Genomic DNA, 12,019 nt, shown 5'->3' with positions numbered 1-12,019 from the left:
ATTAGACAAAATTGACGGTTATTGGCCATCCTCGAGATTCAAACTTCATTTTAATCAAGGGAATACTTACACAAATTGATCAATCGGCTTCCTAACTTGTAAAGTCAACGTCGGCCCTATCTACGGCTGATAATTAGCGCAGTGTTTTTTTATGGACAAGTCCCATGCCAGCGCCATTTTTGCTCACGTGTTTACACACGTGGGCATATGTCGCAGCGATGTCTGTCTGTCTGTCTGTCTGTCCGTCTGTGTGTCTGTCTGTCTGTCTGTTGGTCCATTATCTCAAAAACGGCTTATCAGATCAGAATCAAATCTGGTACATATATTCAGTTAGCAAATGGCAAGAACTGATTAGTTTTTGGTGGGTCTGGCTTGCATACTTTTTGCTCATTTGCATAATTAATGATTTTAGAAAAAATGGATATATATTAAAAACGACTACACAAAATTTGATGAGATTTGCTACAAATGTTGATCACACCAAGATATATCAGCAGTGGGAACCATTAAGGGTGACATGAAAGATAAATGCTAATTTGCATATTTAATGAACTTTCCTAACTAGGGATATATGTCTGATTTGACTTGATCAAAATTAACCAAACTTGGTATGTATATTAAAGATACTATGATTTAACATTATTGAAAGTCATTAAGCGTTTAATTTCAGCCAATTCCTAATTTGCATATTTCATGAACTTTGTTAATTAGGAATATATATTTGAAATGACTGGACCAAAGTTGATGAAACTTGCTACATGTATTGAAGCCACTATGATACAACATTTTTGAAAGTCATTAAACATTTTTACTTCAGCCAATTCCGAATTTGCATATTTAATGAACTTTCCCAATTAGGGATATATATCTGAATTAACTTGATTGTAGTTGTCGAAACTTGCTATATACATCAAAGATACTGTGATATAACATTATTGAAAGTCAAAAGACATTTTTACTTCAGCCAAAACCTAATTTTAATATTAAATGAATTTTCATAATTAGGTATATTTATCTTAATGGACTTGATCAAAATTGATGAAACTTACTATGTATATTAAAGACTCTATAATTCAATATTATTGAAAGTCATCAAGCACTTTCTCTTCAGCCAATTCCTAATTTGCATATTTAATGAACTTTCCTAATTAGAGATATATGTCTGAATTGACTTGACCAAAGTTGACAAAAGTTGCTACACATATTGCAGATTCCATGATACAACATTACTGACAATCACTAAGCATTTTTACTAAAACCACTTCCTAATTTACATATTTAATGAACTTTGCTTATTAGGGATATATACCGGGATTTACTTGATCAAAGTTGGCAAAACATGCTATGTACATTGATGATTATACCAGGTACTAGATCAAAACAATATCGAAAGTCATTTCACATTTTCATGTCAGCTTATTTATTTGCATATCTAATGAGCTTTCACAGCTCGGCATATATGGCTTGAAGGACTTGGCCAACGGTAATTACACTTGCTAGATAAAGTGGTGATACAATAAGAGCAGTAAAATTACTTTAATATTTTTATTTCAGCTAATTACATATTTGTATACTTCATGACCTTTTAGAATTAATCGGCGGTGATTATTGTTCATTATGTTGATCATAATAATTTCAATGAAGTCACAAACATGTGGCAAAGGTTCAAATTTACACATAACTTCAATATATAATGAAACACGTGAGCATTTACAGTTCATATCTGGTCAAAGTGTGCAGCTTGAAGTTGACGCATGCGCATACTTACCTTTTAAACCAATACGTCATTGTTATTCGTACTGATATGGGAGCCTTCAAAATGGCGGTGTCACGGGAGTTGTCCGGAGGTAAAATTTAGCGACTTAACAGCAATTACATGGCCCGGTGCAGTTTTTTGTGTTTCAAGAACCCAGTCAATCGATTTAGTACCACGCATGCGATAACACAGAGAAGTTTGAATCCCAGGGTTGCCAACAACGTTTTATTTTACGGATTTTATTAAATCATTTTCCCAATAGTTTCGTACCTTTAGAGTAATGTGTACAAGATAGCCGAGCGGCCACAGCCGTGTTCTGGGCGCTGCTCACAATACGTCTCAAAAGCTGTCCGCATGATTTCTGTTTGCATTAGTTGTAAATAAAATGCAAGTTTCACCATTTAATTACAGACAAGTGATTTTAAATTCGTCGTGCGCCTATGCATTAGGATAGCAACTGTCAATTTTAATAGGTTGAGTAAAGGTGAACAGAAAACAACTCCCACTCAGGTGCATCTCCGGCACTTAAGAAGACTATATTCTGACTCACAACCATTAACATATCTTTCACAAAACATATCCAATTTGTCTTTTGTTGATATTCATTTCCCTGTGAATTGGTACCTGGTATAAAAACACCGGTAATACGGTTTATGTGGGTGTAGACTTGAAACTTGATTGAACAAGATCAATAAGACCTTGATTGTTAGAGAATAAATTTGTGATATATTTGTAGGATTCTGTGAGGTATTTTTGTTGATCTCCACTATTTGTAACAACAAAATGTGAAGTGTAACAGGTTTTTGATCATGACTATAACAACTATCACAACTACTCGTACTTGTATCAGATCAACATAGTTAAAGTTTAAAGTACAAATTAAAAGTGGTGTCACATTTCAAAATGCCTATCTTTCACTTCCCTATTCTGCAGACTTTTTGAAATACACGTAAAAATGAAGACTCAACTTGAAAGTGACAGCAAGCGTTTCTAGTGAAATCTATCAATGTTATATTTATAAACATACGACGACAAAAAGGATCAACAGTTTGCTGAAATACTACAACTTTGGATATTTCTTGAAATGCTGGGAATTATATTACTATTTATCAAATTGAATGTAAACGGCATACAAGCACAAGTTTTGGTGAAGAATTTCACTAAAAAACAGGGAACACATGTGAGATATACCTGTATAAACACATCCCACTAGCTTCTCATGGACCAGCATAAAAAAGCCTAGGATAATCACAGCAACAACCTAACATTTTGGAAAAAGTAATGACACGTCATGGAGAGAGTGGGACAAATAAAGAATTCATTTATTGATCAGCCTGGTGATAAATGTTGTCTTGATTTACAGCTGAATTCCTGCGTTTATGGCAGTTTTTCATGGCACACCTTCACTATCTATGTGAAAGATGGTCACTGTCAGCACATCTTCACTTATCTATGTGAAGGAGGGTCACTGTCAGCACACCTTCATTTATCTATGTGAAGGAGGGTCACTGTCAGCACACCTTCATTTATCTCTGTGAAGGAGGGTCACTGTCAGCACACCTTCATTTATCTCTGTGAAGGAGGGTCACTGTCAGCACACCTTCACTTATCTATGTGAAGGAGGGTCACTGTCAGCACACCTTCACTTATCTATGTGAAGGAGGGTCACTGTCAGTTAGCACACCTTCACTTATCTATGTGAAGGAGGGTCACTGTCAGCACACCTTCACTTATCTATGTGAAGGAGGGTCACTGTCAGCACACCTTCACTTATCTATGTGAAGGAGGGTCACTGTCAGCACACCTTCATTTATCTATGTGAAGGAGGGTCACTGGCAGCACACCTTCACTATCTATGTGTGGGAGGGTCACTGTCAGGGGATATGCACTGGTGTTTTCAAGTGACAATGGATATATTGTATTATTTAGCCTTGCTCTCTATACAGAGAAGAACTTGGTTAGATCAAGGAAGAACTATACCTACTATGTGTTACTAACATTTAACAATTGAATGAAAGTGCCAGTGTTTTTGTCAAGGGCGATACCTAGCTAAATTTTAACAGGATTTCCAAATCATGTTATAGGGCACCCTTTGGTAAACCAATGCAAGCATATTCATTGATCAACATTAGGAGTGGTACCAGGTTTCTAAAACAATGTAACTATCTTCCAAAATTGTTGCAAAGACACTAGGTATGATTTGACTTTTAAAGCATTTACAGCTTGAAGAAATCCAGTTTGCCTTGATTTAATAACTTTTTCAAAAAGATGATGGACTGTAATCAGCCTGTTTGGTTAGAATTCAATGTTGAGCTCAACTTTAGGAAGGTTGCTTACTCTTCTATCAGTTGAAATGCATTACAACTTTGAATTATAGAATATCTGCAAACTAGACTGGTTCCATTCTGTGTAAAATTAAAACTAATATTTCGAGATAAAGATACGACGATCATCTAAAAACCCTAGTGGAAACAGTCATTTTTCCTTGAACACAAAGACTGGAATCAATCTCGGAACCAAACCCTTTGTATGGTAGAGTTTCCCTTTCTATGTCTTCAGATAAAAAAAATGTGCTTTTCACTGTGAGAGTAATTGTAAAACATACACTTTTGGAGGAAGTTACGCTGACTGGGACATGATGATAACAAACAAGGAATAATTCTAAAGAACTTTGTCTATACATTTATATGGGATCAAAATTTAGACTGAGCATTTCATAACCTCATACAATATAAACCTTCATATAAACTGCAGTGTTTTGATTACTTGTAAACCTGTAGACATGGTAATTCAATATCTTGTGGTTAGGACAGCCACCACCCCTGTCATGTCTCTAATTATACTACCCCTGTACTTCTTAACATAGTGATGTACCCCACCCTCCTCAAAACACTGACACTCCCCGACTGAAAGAAGATTTTGAAGTCACCCACTGAAAGCAAAACAATTAACCTTGTATAAAGTAATTTGAGCCATGCACAATGATGCAGTTGGGGTTTTTGTGGGGAAAACCACACTGACCACAATTGGCTTTCATTCCCAGCTTTCACTTTGTCAACTGTTTTCCAGAAAACACACAGTATGGAAATTCTAATGAAAGCACATGTTAGACATAATGGAAATAGTATATTTTCACGCAGGATGTCATATACAGTACATGCAGTCTATCATTCAATTTACAAAAAGCAATATAACCACAAACAATATACTTTAAAGAGATTGTTACAAGCTCTGATAATTCACCTAAATTTAGTGATCCAGAATATTGTGAGTATATAATGACTACTCCAGTACTGATCAATATTGGGTTTGTTCTGTTACACATTTCAAAAGTTAACTACACGATAAAACGATAAACTTGGTCTTTTCATTTTTTGAATCGATATCCCACATCTTCACGAAGACCACACTTAAACTTTTGAACAAGTTTAAACATCAGATGAACGAGTGAAGATCTAACTTCCTTATCAGATAGACTTACATTAGATAACCAGTACCAGAGTTAATAGGTCTAGATTGTGATATTCACTTTTATTATGCCGTTCATACACAGGCCATTGAAACGCCTCTGAAACGGTTCTGGGCCAATACTGACACAGAAAGTTATGTGTGGACACTCCGAAGTGGTTCTGAAGCGTTTCAGATTTGAGACGGTTTAGTCGGCCCGACTAGAGCCGTTGTAGGGATTAACTCTCTCCGCAAATCGCTGTGTGGACAGACTGAGCCGCTTCAGAAGCGTTTCAAACGCCCTCACGCGACAGGTATTTGTAACATAAAACAAACAACAACCAACATACAATATTCACTTTCGCCATGGCTGCCGAACACAGTACTACATCTCGCGGTATACTGGTCCGACGAAGAGATAAGCTTGCTACCAAAAACCCTATCAATTCGACCAGAAAAAAATAATTACGATTTGAAAAACGTCGAATTAATAGGAAATTAAAACTGCCGAAATAATTTAGTGGTCGAATTTAATTTGGAACGACGACGATGAAATTTAAGCGAGACATGTTTGCCATGTTGAGACTGCTTCAAAGCATGGACTGTGAAATTTTGTGAGGTCGACAAATTAGGTAACAAAAAACCTCAAACGCATGTTGGTGTCACATCAAAATCAAAGTGGCCGCGATTACAGACGGAACAATCTGTGACACTGCCACCGGCCGCTCGACGGACGACACGTAAGTTGACATCGTGTGCCAGCCCTTGGAAATATATTGTAACTCCTTGACAGGCAGATGAGATAGTCTTATGGCGTTTGATGCATTGAAAGTTTGTAAAAATAATAAAAAATGACATCACCCATCATAAGAAACGTGGTGTTGAAGATAATAGTTTTTAAGAGAAGACTATGACGACCATATTTCTGTAAGTATTATCTAACTTTAGAAAACCAACATCTGAAGATTTACTTCAACCAACACTTTTGGATTTGTTCTACTCTTTATTATAAGATTAGTCGAATTATGGAAAGAAGGTGTACATTTTCGATGTCTGTGTATCGTCTAAACCGAAGTCAAATCCGAAAGAGTATAATCAGTTCGCGACAGCGTAAACCTCTCTCTCTCCCTCTCTTCTCCGGCATTTCAATGTTTTATATTGTCGACATTTATATATCAGTCTGAAGTTTCAGGTCACTGCTCAATGCAAGTAGTTGATGTCAATTTTTCCGTATCGGGCATGGTCTCTATCGTCACTCTAATCGTTAGTGTTTTCCTGTTATATTCTATATCAAACTCAAAACACAACGTGAACAACGCTGTATGTTGCATTTTTCGTATATTGGTTTTCAATTGCCATCATGTGCTAAGTTAAAGCTAAAAACAAGACCGGCGTTCTCTGTAAATCAATAAGCCTTTTAAATATGAAAAAATCGGACATCTGAACCTCAACACGCAGCTTGAAAGTTGTTCTCCGAATCAGGACAGGGACATCGGCCCGGGACATCGGTGAGGCCGGATTTCACGTAGTAGCTATGGAAACCGACGGCTCTTTCGTTGTAAGAAACCATGCGATGTACGCTCCCTTGGGCCGTGGAATTTCGCCGTATCGCCTCTACAGACTACACCGTCTATTACCTAACCATGCTATTAAACAATCACACGATAGTTCAGTAACATATATCTTCATTAATCTACCGATCATCGACCGTCGAACACTTCAAAAATAATGGTCGCGGTCACGGATTCTAAGACATTTACAAGAAGAAACTATCAATAAGTGGCGCGCAGAATTATTTTTACTGACAGGTTTTGAGAACTTCTAAAATAACTTGTAATCTGCATATCTTCGCACATCGAACCGATATTGTATACCTATGACCGTCGAAGTTTATGTCTTTCACTGTAGAGTTCTTTTCATCCAAAACACATATCCAGAAGAGTCCCACAGAGCGGTCAAATGAAAGGATAAGTGCTCCAAACGAATGAAATTGCACGAAAGAATGAAAATCAACAGCACAGCCTGGACGTGATTTAAAACAATAGCGCTTGTGGATAGGACTATTCTATTTGAGTAAAAAGTGCCATTTTCCTCGCAATTTTAGCAACTGTAACGACCCTTTATTCTTGATACCTTTCCATAAGTTTAGGGCTTATACACACAGTGTACACTGATGTACAGAACTTTAAAAAGTATTCTGCTGGGAACGAGCAGGGGTTTACACTCTAATGGGCGCAGTAAAACAATGGTCACGACCATAGCTTCAAGGACGTTCACGCCGGGGGAGACACAATGGCAAATAGTGCAGTGTCGTAAAATGGCTTGGACTAGTTTTAAGAACGGTACAATATCTGGCCATCGGTGTACCGCTACCTGTGAATCGAAACGACAAGTGTAGACCTATGGCTTCGAAATTTTATGGGAGAGACACCACGACTGAGACCGACAGTAGCACAACAAACTATTCCCAATTGTGCGTCCGTGTGTAGTATAGACATCTCTGTATGTGATTCTGGTTTCTCAATCGAATCAAGTCCGACATTGACAAAATTGACATAAAATAAGTCCGAAAAGTTATGTTATATTCAACTTACTGATTCATCTCCTTTGATATCCCCCAAGCTACATGTAAACAGTCCGGAAAGACTGACATCGATGTCTCCCGGGCCCCAATTTTTCACGTTCCATTTTCTTCACCGTTTTGCACAATATCTCATCAACCGGACGCATGGGCAACGTCTTTGTACGTTGGTCAAAACTAATGACAGTATAGGTCAGGATGTAACATTGGTCAAAGTAATATTGAATATGGAAGACGAAAATGCTTTCATCGATTGACGAAAATGAGAGGGAACGAGTCAGTAAATATCGAACCATAAAGGGGAGATCGAGACTGCCATCCCCCATGATTAATCAACTGGGAACAAAATATATATTTCGATCAACAGACTTACACAACCAGAGACAGCATTTTATTCAGCTTTAAAATAAGTCACCGCCTTTCCTATAATAACACCCCTTTTGCGTTTCGATCTACTCTGCTCTGTCGCCAATCGTATGGCCGTCCGGGTTTCGAATGCCGTACTGACTGATACATGGTTATTTCTTCACATATTTTTTCATCGTTTGGCATAAAATACAGCATCGTTTTTGGTGCACAAGGCAAATCAACGTTTAGAAGGAAAGTCACAGGAGGTTAGGATATTATATACCGTAGGTGAAATTAGAATGGAATATTGAAGATGAAAAGACTTTTATCGGTCGACAAAAAATGCCATAAACCGAGAATTGAGATGGTCTATTATTTATTCATTGGGAACAAAAATATTCGATTGAGTCATAATATTTGTGTTTGATTCGTTTCAAAAATGTGTTCCTACATTCTTATCCGATTGTTTGTGTTAATAAAACTGTTTGTTTCGCCTCGGATATTTGTAGGGAAGTTTGGATTAGTGTGTACGGTAATGTTTTGTTTGTGTGGGGAAAGCTTATGGCGAGGCGAAACAAACATTTTTATTAACACAAACAATCGGATAAGAATGTAGGAACACATTTTAGAAACGAATAAAACACAAACTCGACACAAAAACATTTTGGATAGTTAGGTGGGGAGCCTCTTTCACATTCTTTACAGCCAGTACGACGTCGTCCATTTCAGCCATCTTGTTACAAACAATGCTTGGCCATACACACCTTTTGAACTCGAGAGGGCGCATTAAGACGTCTTAACATCAAAACAATGGCTTAATTTTGTGCATGTGGACGCAAGCGGACTCAATCTATTAATCCCGTGTTTACAAATCACAAATAGTGTTGCAGAAGCGTTTCAATTTTTCCCTGTCTGAACATAGTAATTGTGAATAAATTCTAAAGTTTACATAAAATATTTGGTCTTAAGTCTAGAATCAACAAATGCAAAATCTTTTAGTAAAATATTACATAGTGCTTCTTTCTTAGCACAAGCAAAATAATATGGATCTGTGTATGAAATTTGTTCTTATCACTTACAGCACCGATCTTAATAAGAGTAAGGATCAACTTGAGATAAAGAATGTGTTACTGTTGGTGAAATTTATAGTACTGACATTATCATATGAGTTGAGCTGTTACAGTTAGATGTATCGACTGCAAGTCCTTAACTATAATCAGGACATTAACACACCTGTTGGCTATCAGCTAAAGTTGTATATACTCAGATGTTACCTCAAACACAACACGACACGACACAGCACAGAGTTCTGACTCACCTTAACCACTTGTTGATTGTTATGGTTGTTATGTGAAGCAAACACTCTCACCAAACACTGTACAGAACAATCCTAGAACCAGCTAGGAATGAACTCCAGGAATATAATGTCAGACGTCCAACTTCTTTCCGAACTTTGGACTTGGAGTCAAGGTGACATAAAACGTTCGTCTCCTGTGAAGAAAGCCAACACGCTGTTATGACGTTTCGAATTTGACTGTATAAGACATAGCAATTGAAAGTTTTCTTTTAGTGGACACAATTGATGCTTTGTTGCACATCAACAAATCCTTTTGTTATTCAAATAAGGCACATTCTATTCACACACAGGTAGTTTCAAGTGTCCCTAAAATGGAAAGTTCCTTTCTATTGACACCTATTGGAAGATGTGATTGTAGAAAGTTCAACATTTCTTAAATACTCCTGAACTACACATAGGTGATCTTTTAAAAGTGACATGCATTTGGCATATGACATCTTTGCTTTTCCATCATATTAACATAATCAATAACATTCTTGGCTAATTCAATGAACCCTACAGCACCATAAACCTCCTCTTCCCCCCTCTGACACAGTTTGGTGTCAACTTCTTTGGTTCACAAGTCGTCTTACGTACTATTCCCACTCCACCCAATGACTCAGGTCGCATGTCTAAACATGGACATCAACCTACATACATTAACCATTTATGGAGAAAAAGTCCTTCAGGTAAAGATTGAGCACAATACAATGTACCAATAACACTCTGACCTACAATGAATGAGGGTTGACATTCAACTGGAAAGAGAGATTTACAATAGGGTCACTGTTACAAGACTATGACATACATTACATATGCATTTATTCTTGATGATATTGAACAAAGGGCGAATTACTTCAATGGATTAAAATTCCATACAATACAAAGACTAGGAAAGTGTAAATTAGAAAAGTAAACTGTGCTCTTGAAGTTTTTCAAAGCTCATCTGTAACTTGCAAGGTTAGATACAAATGTAGGTCAGACTTTTGCTACAACAGTGAAGTACTAATTGATCTGTTTACATAACTGTTAACAGTTACACAACCATAGCATAACAACTGATCTCATCATGAACAAGCACATTTTAGGATTGGCATGAATGACTTTGAAATGTCTTGGGGAAAAGTTACTTTTGTCATTGCATGTGGCTGGAGGTGTTCAACCAGATAGTCACTTGATCTGCAACAAAACTAAAATCAATATCATTTCCATAGTCATTGCCATGTACAGACATTCACTCATACACAACCTTTCCTAGCTATACCAATATGGTAATCAACAGCTCGTAATCTGTCACCACATTGAATCATTATCAGCTGATAATTTTATCAGGGTCCTACACTCAAAGTCACTCAAAATTGAAGGACTTTCAAAGATTTTTTCAGCAATTTTCAAGGACTTTTTGAGGTCCAAAATACCATTTTCAAGATATTATTTTTACGATATATCAATGTTTATACATCATTTAAATATCAATTTTACGATCTCATGACTGATCACCTTATCAATTTTGAAAATTGTGGGTGGATTATCAATGTTCTAGGACTTTCAAGGGCTTTCAAGGAGGCTGTAAACTTCAAGAATTTTCAAAGACTTTCATTCAAAGTGTACAGACCCTGTTCTATGTTTGATCTGTCTATAAACACAACACAAGAATTAATAATAAAATCCACAACAACGATATAAACCAAAAGCAAAACGAACTGGGTTCTAAAACAAATAACATCAACAGTAGGTGCCTTTTAACTGTCTTTTTAATGGCACTGAATTTTCATTATTTTCGTTTTTTACATTCTGTTTTATTTGCCAGATAGCATCTTTTATTGTTTCCTTTATACTTACGCTATTTATTATCTTTAGCTGTGCTATTCCACTGCTTTTCAAATGCCTTTCATGTACAGAAAATATGCTTGAGAAAATCAAACAGTGATATATCCTGTCCTCATTGATAATCACTTATCAAAACATGAACAAGGGCAGGGTCAGGGATATCTGACATTCAACACCAACACAAAGTAGTTAATACTATGAAGTGTTTTAACAAATCAAATGGATGACTTTATTACCAGTATGAATAGCAGTCCCACTGTTATCATAACTTTAAATCACGACAAAATTCAGAGGAGTCAGGACATCTGTGACCTACCGTACACAGGGTCATCACCTGCATCCAACCTTTACTTAATGATTGATAAAACCTCACGACCATGATTTAACACCATAATCACCAAGAGTCAGATTTAAAGTTTCTTTTCTTTCATGTCACCTTCTGCACTATTGACTTAAAATGATAAAAGATTGGCATACGTCAATTGAAAAGAATTCCTTGAAATATCTGACATAGAGTCAAAAGACACCATTTACAGGGATATGAGAGTTCAATGATTTTAATGTGATAATCACTGCAGCCCTGTACACCTGACTAAGAGTCGGCAATTCTCAGTATCAAATATTTCCTGTTCTTAATTCCACTAATGTAATTCTATGTGCACCAGCAGTACAGTGGGTCCACAATTAGTTATGGTAGTAATCTGCCTGTGATAAGGTGCCC

General features: G+C 36.7%; 1 protein-coding gene across 6 annotated transcripts in view; it reads right to left on the bottom strand.

Annotated features, from left to right (window-relative positions):
- Positions 1-12,019, bottom strand: part of LOC139117507 (multiple epidermal growth factor-like domains protein 11) — a 58,741-nt gene that overhangs the window by 40,820 nt on the left and 5,902 nt on the right. For 4 of the 6 annotated variants that reach the window (XM_070680679.1, XM_070680683.1, XM_070680686.1 and 1 more), the window contains exon 2: positions 9,451-9,623. The gene's annotated coding sequence lies outside the window, so the exon portion shown is untranslated. Of the gene's footprint in view, positions 1-9,450; positions 9,701-12,019 lie in introns of those variants that run through there. The other 2 variants (XM_070680680.1, XM_070680684.1) reach the window with 1 other exon arrangement.

This window comes from Ptychodera flava, chromosome 18 (assembly GCF_041260155.1).
Source record: "Ptychodera flava strain L36383 chromosome 18, AS_Pfla_20210202, whole genome shotgun sequence".
Lineage (NCBI taxonomy): Eukaryota > Metazoa > Hemichordata > Enteropneusta > Ptychoderidae > Ptychodera > Ptychodera flava.
Note: the sequence above shows the minus strand (reverse complement) of the source record. Positions and strands in the feature narration are given on the sequence as shown.